Genomic DNA, 7,807 nt, shown 5'->3' on the forward strand with positions numbered 1-7,807 from the left:
ATTGTTTGCCTAGTTAGGGTCGTATATACTGCATATTGATTACCTCCAAACCAAAGAGGAATAGTTTCCTGTACCTGGAATGAGGACATCGCTACGACAGTCATACAGCATCCCCAGCTGGAAGGGTCGGCCCAGAGCAGCTAGCTCGATGGTCTCCGAGTCGGACATGACTCAGTGTTCTGAAAACATATCAGAACTGGGGTTACTTCAGCAGCCACGGTATTAGAAAATTGCAACAGATAATATGGCTGTCAACATAAAAATCATAGTTCTTTTGCTCATTGCCCAGACAATGCAGCGTGTGTAAATTATCACTGATACAGTATGTGATGCAAACATTTGAGTCACTCACATCTTTGTTCTCCAGTCTTGTTGTTCTTTCTGAACAGGAAGAGGACTCTGGAGCCCTAACGATTGGTGCTCTTATTTCTTTGGGGGGAAAAAACAAAGACACTGAACATGTTGATGGTTTTCTGGTCGACATAATACAGTCTTAATTAAAACAATCCACCTTAAGTTGACTTAAGTAATGTACCAAACTGAAAAAAATAGAGGACATATATTACAAATGTGAGTAGAAAATACAGAAGTTTCTCTACACTCTGGATTTGTTTTTCAGCAAAACAGCAGCCACACCTCTTGTTTTGGCATACAGCTTAGCTTTTTGATGAGGCTGGTAACCCTCAAATTCTAGAAGGACTGTCAGTCAGCGCTCTAGATGATATTCACAGGATAGTTTTGAAAATATATTTGGAAGCTATATATGGTTTACATGTTAACAGAATAACCTACAATGTTTTTTCAGCTTTACTCACAGGACAATGGCATACAACCCAGGGTAGTTATAGCCTATAGGCCTAGTGTTTTAATTTTTAGTTGAAATATGTTTTGTATTCATTCAGGTTCACAGTGCGGACCAAACCAAGGTCCCCATGCCGAACGGTTTAGCAGGTATACCTGTACCGTTATAGCCCTATCCTAGTATACAGACACAACAAGGGCAAGTCAACTGTAAAGAAACATTTTAAATGTTCACATAACAACGCAACACAACTCCAAACACGACAGATAAGAAGCTACATAGCCCCCTAGGCTATATGAATATAAAGAGACTTGAGCCAAAGAAAAATGGACTTGTGGAATGGAATGAGTTATCAGACCTCCTCAGTTCTACCATGACATAACATTTGAGGACACAATTTAAAGGCCTATGTATTCATGTTTTGTTCACTGTACAATATAACCACAAGGCTGACCATCTTTCCCTCCCTCTTTCTGGCTGCCCTCCCCCTTCTTGCAGGTTCACCTCTCAAAAATGCAACAATAGAAAAAATAAGTAGCTAAATGAATAAAGAGTAAAAATAAAAGCACAATTACATTATTTCACCAATTTAATAATGGGCAGTTCTTCACAAATAGTCACATAGACTATATGGAAATAACACGAGCAAAGCATGTTTACATGTAGAATGATATAGGTTATAAGACCTATGATTCATTTAATCAGTTCTACCACCTCAGCATTGCTCATTTTATAAAGGTTTAAATATGTTGTAGTGAAGTTCAGCTTCAGTCCACAGGGGGGCGCTGTGTCACTGTCAGAAGATATGTGCTTCAGTCAGAAAAACATTTGCTCATCTCGTTGTTCTCAGCTAGCTACAGAAGCTAGCTAGCTACAGAAACGAAACCCATCAAATACACTTGCTGGAAATAACTACTTTTCCTAATATCATGACTTCTATCAACATTCTTAGTTTGCCCATTCACTAAATATACTGTTAAATAACTCAGACTGACATCCAATACCTTTAGGATACTGAACGCTAACTTATTAGCATTAGCCTACCCTTATGCTGATGGGGACTAGTTAGCTACCGCCAAACATTTTACATTTACATTTTAGTCATTTAGCAGACGCTCTTATCCAGAGCGACTTACAAATTGGTGCATTCACCTATAATATCCAGTGGAACAACCACTTTACAATAGTGCATCTAAATCTTTTAAGGGGGGGGGTTAGAAGGATTACTTTATCCTATCCCAGGTATTCCTTGAAGAGGTGGGGTTTCAGGTGTCTCCGGAAGGTGGTGATTGACTCCGCTGTCCTGGCGTCGTGAGGGAGCTTGTTCCACCATTGGGGTGCCAGAGCAGCGAACAGTTTTGACTGGGCTGAGCGGGAACTGTGCTTCCTCAGAGGTAGGGAGGCGAGCAGGCCAGAGGTGGATGAACGGAGTGCCCTTGTTTGGGTGTAGGGCCTGATCAGAGCCTGAAGGTACGGAGGTGCCGTTCCCTTCACAGCTCCGTAGGCAAGCACCATGGTCTTGTAGCGGATGCGAGCTTCGACTGGAAGCCAGTGGAGAGAGCGGAGGAGCGGGGTGACGTGAGAGAACTTGGGAAGGTTGAACACCAGACGGGCTGCGGCGTTCTGGATGAGTTGTAGGGGTTTAATGGCACAGGCAGGGAGCCCAGCCAACAGCGAGTTGCAGTAATCCAGACGGGAGATGACAAGTGCCTGGATTAGGACCTGCGCCGCTTCCTGTGTGAGGCAGGGTCGTACTCTGCGAATGTTGTAGAGCATGAACCTACAGGATCGGGTCACCGCCTTGATGTTGGTGGAGAACGACAGGGTGTTGTCCAGGGTCACGCCAAGGCTCTTAGCACTCTGGGAGGAGGACACAAGGGAGTTGTCAACCGTGATGGCGAGATCATGGAACGGGCAGTCCTTCCCCGGGAGGAAGAGCAGCTCCGTCTTGCCGAGGTTCAGCTTGAGGTGGTGATCCGTCATCCACACTGATATGTCAGCCAGACATGCAGAGATGCGATTCGCCACCTGGTTGTCAGAAGGGGGAAAGGAGAAGATTAATTGTGTGTCATCTGCATAGCAATGATATGAGAGACCATGTGAGGATATGACAGAGCCAAGTGACTTGGTGTATAGCGAGAATAGGAGTGGGCCAAGAACAGAGCCCTGGGGGACACCAGTGGTGAGAGCACGTGGTGCGGAGACAGATTCTCGCCACACCACCTGGTAGGAGCGACCTGTCAGGTAGGACGCAATCCAAGCGTGCGCGGTGCCGGAGATGCCCAGCTCGGAGAGGGTGGAGAGGAGGATCTGATGGTTCACGGTATCAAAGGCAGCAGATAGGTCTAGAAGGATGAGAGCAGAGGAGAGAGAGTTAGCTTTAGCAGTGCGGAGAGCCTCCGTGACACAGAGAAGAGCAGTCTCAGTTGAATGCCCAGTCTTGAAACCTGACTGATTAGGATCAAGAAGGTCATTCTGATAGAGATAGCAAGAGAGCTGGCCAAGCACGGCCCGTTCAAGAGTTTTGGAGAGAAAGGAAAGAAGGGATACTGGCCTGTAGTTGTTGACATCGGAGGGATCGAGTGTAGGTTTTTTCAGAAGGGGTGCAACTCTCGCTCTCTTGAAGACGGAAGGGACGTAGCCAGCGGTCAAGGATGCGTTGATGAGCGAGGTGAGGTAGGGGAGAAGGTCTCCGGAAATGGTCTGGAGAAGAGAGGAGGGGATAGGGTCAAGTGGGCAGGTTGTTGGGCGGCCGGCCGTCACAAGACGCGAGATTTCATCTGGAGAGAGAGGGGAGAAAGAGGTCAAAGCACAGGGTAGGGCAGTGTGAGCAGGACCAGCAGTGTCGTTTGACTTAGCAAGCGAGGATCGGATGTCGTCAACCTTCTTTTCAAAATGGTTGACGAAGTCATCCGCAGAGAGGGAGGAGGGGGGAGGGGGAGGAGGATTCAGGAGGGAGGAGAAGGTAGCAAAGAGCTTCCTAGGGTTAGAGGCAGATGCTTGGAGTTTAGAGTGGTAGAAAGTGGCTTTAGCAGCAGAGACAGAAGAGGAAAATGTAGAGAGGAGGGAGTGAAAGGATGCCAGGTCCGCAGGGGAGGCGAGTTTTCCTCCATTTCCGCTCGGCTGCCCGGAGCCCTGTTCTGTGAGCTCGCAGTGAGTCGTCGAGCCACGGAGCAGGAGGGGAGTACCGAGCCGGCCTGGAGGATAGGGGACAGAGGAAATCAAAGGATGCAGAGAGGGAGGAGAGGAGGGTTGAGGAGGCAGAATCAGGAGATAGGTTGGAGAAGGTTTGAGCAGAGGGAAGAGATGATAGGATGGAAGAGGAGAGAGTAGCGGGAGAGAGAGAGCGAAGGTTGGGACGGCGCAATACCATCCGAGTAGGGGGAGAGTGAGAAGTGTTGGATGAGAGCGAGAGGGAAAAGGATACAAGGTAGTGGTCGGAGACTTGGAGGGGAGTTGCAATGAGATTAGTGGAAGAACAGCATCTAGTAAAGATGAGGTCAAGCGTATTGCCTGCCTTGTGAGTAGGGGGGGAAGGTGAGAGGGTGAGGTCGAAAGAGGAGAGGAGTGGAAAGAAGGAGGCAGAGAGGAATGAGTCGAAGGTAGACGTGGGGAGGTTAAAGTCACCCAGAACTGCAGCTAACTGCAGCTAACTGCTGCTGCACTGCCTTTCTGGCTGTTCTACCCTCTCCACCTCATTCACTACTAACTCAAACTGATCACTTTTTTTTGCCTCTTTCAGAAGAATTTCTGGAGTATCCATATTTGCTGTTTTATGCTGAGGTGTTTTACTGAGTGATGACATTGACATCTAACCGGTGCTGTAGAGGTGGGGGTTAAGGGACAGGAGTGGTCCACTGTGTTGTATCTCTACCAAACACAGCAGACACTGAGTCACACCAGGGGCTTCTTGCAGTGTCTGCTACTGCCTAGCAAAGTATATTGGATAGTTTATTTTAGTCATTAAAATGTGCATAGCGCAAGTGATGAATCCTGAATAAAATGTGTGGATTTTTCTGTGTCAGAAGAGATCGGACAACAAGGCATCAATAGAATCTATTTATTGCAAAGCAACAGAGGATTCTCAGATATTGACAGGCATTGGTTTTGAAAAAAGCATTTGATGGCAGCAGCCAGGTAAACAAAACCAAAGACTGCTAACAGGGTTATTAAACCACTGTCATTTGTGTGAACTATCCCTTTAAACACATAATTTGAGGAAAATAAAACAGGCAGTGCAATTGTAGATATTAAAAGTATACAATGATTGTGTACTTTCTCCAATAATTCATTGTGGATAAATTAACTGTTTATGCCCTTGTCTCTCAATATTTGAATACATTTATACAGCTCTGTGATCTCCTTTTGCATTTACTTTTTCCTGCTTAATCCTGGTCCTTTCATCCTTCTCTCGCTGTCTATTGTGTTCTATTAATTTTTGTCTTTGGTTCTCAAGCTCCTGTCTTCGTTTTTCTTCCATCTTTATTTCTGTTTCCATTCTCACTTTCTCAGCAAGGAGTTGCTTGTTTTCCTCTTCAGTCCGCCTCTTTTCCTCCTCCACTTTCTGTTTTTCAGTTTTGGCTTGATCGAGGTCTCTCTCTGCCTTATCCGCTCGATCTTTTGACCAGTCTCCACCCATTCGCTTGTTGGTCTCTGACTTTCTTAGAGATGATATGAAAATAACAACAAAAAAACAGACAGTGAATACTTTTGCTCGCAAAGCAGTAATTTTGTACAGTCTCCTGAAGAAAGTGTGCCTGCTTCGACTAAATTGTTATTAATGTGTGTCCTTAGGCTCAATAGAAGCTATTAAGGTATTTGTGATCAAATATGAATCTCAACTGACCCACCAGCATGACTAAACAGGATGGTCAAACAAGGCATTGTTTCTTTAATAACTTGAGACAATATAACAACCACCTATTTTTCTAATCTACAAACATGTGTAAATGTGTTCTTAATTGACTTGCCTGGTTAAATAATGTTTAACAAAAAAAAATATATATTTTTAATATATATATATATATATATATATATATATAGTTTGTAAAAATATATATATTTTCTCATCTGGCCGTTGAAATTAAATGGTGTTGGAAGTGTAAATTGTTAATCATGCTGTCTTCCACTGAGTCGCTTTCCAAGTTGAAGGTGTAAATTCGACAATTTTATTTTGAAGTGCCAATAATTCAGTACACTCAAACCAGTTAGGCTTCAGTAAATTATCGCATGAAGCTTATTTTCACTGCATCAGGGATAGCGTACACAGACGGGAATAATATGATAGAGCAGATAGACAATCAAAATCTCTCCTTGAGCGTTTTAGCATACCCCAATACATGGCTTGATAAAGCTGCAAAACAAGTTAAAAGCTTGAACAGAAGCCAGTTAATACATCAACAAAAACAGAACAAACTGTAGCTACTTTGAAGAATCAAATATATTTTGATTTGTTTATCCGCCGTGAAAGTCTTGGATAACATACATCCACTATTAGACACCACCTCGCCAGTTGAGACACTTTATATAACACAAACTTTCTATTCATTCATTGCGTCGGGATCGGGATTTTGCATATCGTTTATGAGTTGGCCCCACCTGTTTATGAATGGCTTTGCCTGATGTCCTTTGTGGTGGGCCATCTCATGTATTATGATGCATTTAGCGGACACCTTGGGTCGATTGATTTGTGAGTTGACCTTCGTGCCTGCACCCATCCCCTACTATTCTGTATTTCTTTTGACTCATTTGAATACAGTCAGACCAGAAAAGCCACATCCCAGAAGGGCAGATAAGCGGAAACCCTGATTAGAAGCACCTGCTGCTCATCTGTTTCTTTACAGATGTTGTCACTACACACTGAAGGCTGTAAAGCCGCCACATCTGTGTGCGCTATCCCTGATGCAGTGAAAATTACTAAAAACATAGAATAATGAAGAAAGATTTATGCGACAACTTACACCAGCGGGTTTTACGCACCAGCCAAGCCTCTGGGAGAGCGCGATGGTTCTCTTTTGTTCAATAAAGCATACACATTATTACAGCTATTGTTCGAGATTGGTACATACATATTTAAAAAAAATAAAAAATAATTACATTTAAATTAATTACACAGTATAAGCAGAAATTTGAAGAATATAACTTAAAAATACATCATGAGCTTATTACTACGATTGTTTATTTTGGGTTCTAATGGGGAAAAAGACACTTATTTTACTCCATTGTTTATAAATATTAAAAGCTATGTATAGATTCAAAAAGATGGTTAAAACTATAATGCAGATGTCATGGACTGTCAGTCCTGGCATCTGGAGCACTGTCTAGAATTTGAGTGGGGTTACATTTCCCTAGCCCCATCCCTCAGCTGTGGACCCCAATAAGTGGAGGGACGGACAATGTTATTTCTCAACTATGAATTAAAGTTACAATTATAGCTACAATTAAAGCTACAATTAAAACTACATTTGGTGAAACAGCGCCTTTGATATTGTTTTAGTGATGAAACGCAGGAGACAGTTGTGTCAGATGGAAGAAAGGTGTTCTTCCTTTGAAGTAACTTCGTTGTTGTAATATCCCAAACGGATGTGCCAGTTTCACCAAATGCGGAATGTAGCTTTAATGATTGGACAGTAAAGGTTTTGCTTATCAAAATTAAATTAGGGTTAGTAGCCTACCTTAAGTCAACGAAGCTTGCCGATGGATGTCAACCAGACAACAATCACAAGTAGATGTACAAAATAGAAGCCAAGTAGAGCACATAGGTCGGGATGTATCTCTACCAAGATGTAGACTGGCGTGTGACACCCTGTTTTATAGACCAAATCACAGAGTTTCTAAACCCAGAGGCGCAACATCGCGAGACTTCCAGGAACGCTTGTGAAACAGACTGAACAGAACAGGCAGGGATTTGGTGCTTGAGAAGTCAATGAGAGAAGTGAAAATATCTTCATTAGTTGTTCATTTTCTCAAAATCAAAAGGCAAAACCTAGATTCGAGACAATTTCT

The 7,807-nt window shown here is 43.4% G+C and overlaps 1 long non-coding RNA gene across 1 annotated transcript; it reads right to left on the reverse strand.

The window, feature by feature from the left end:
- Positions 1 to 4,848: 4,848 nt before the first annotated feature.
- On the reverse strand, positions 4,849 to 7,571 carry LOC106598044 (uncharacterized). The gene is made up of 2 exons (XR_006767744.1): positions 7,477 to 7,571; positions 4,849 to 5,463 (listed from the first exon to the last, which is right to left on the reverse strand). It is a non-coding gene; the product is annotated as an uncharacterized lncRNA (long non-coding RNA).
- Positions 7,572 to 7,807: the final 236 nt, after the last annotated feature.

Source organism: Salmo salar, unplaced genomic scaffold, assembly GCF_905237065.1.
Source record: "Salmo salar unplaced genomic scaffold, Ssal_v3.1, whole genome shotgun sequence".
Lineage (NCBI taxonomy): Eukaryota > Metazoa > Chordata > Actinopteri > Salmoniformes > Salmonidae > Salmo > Salmo salar.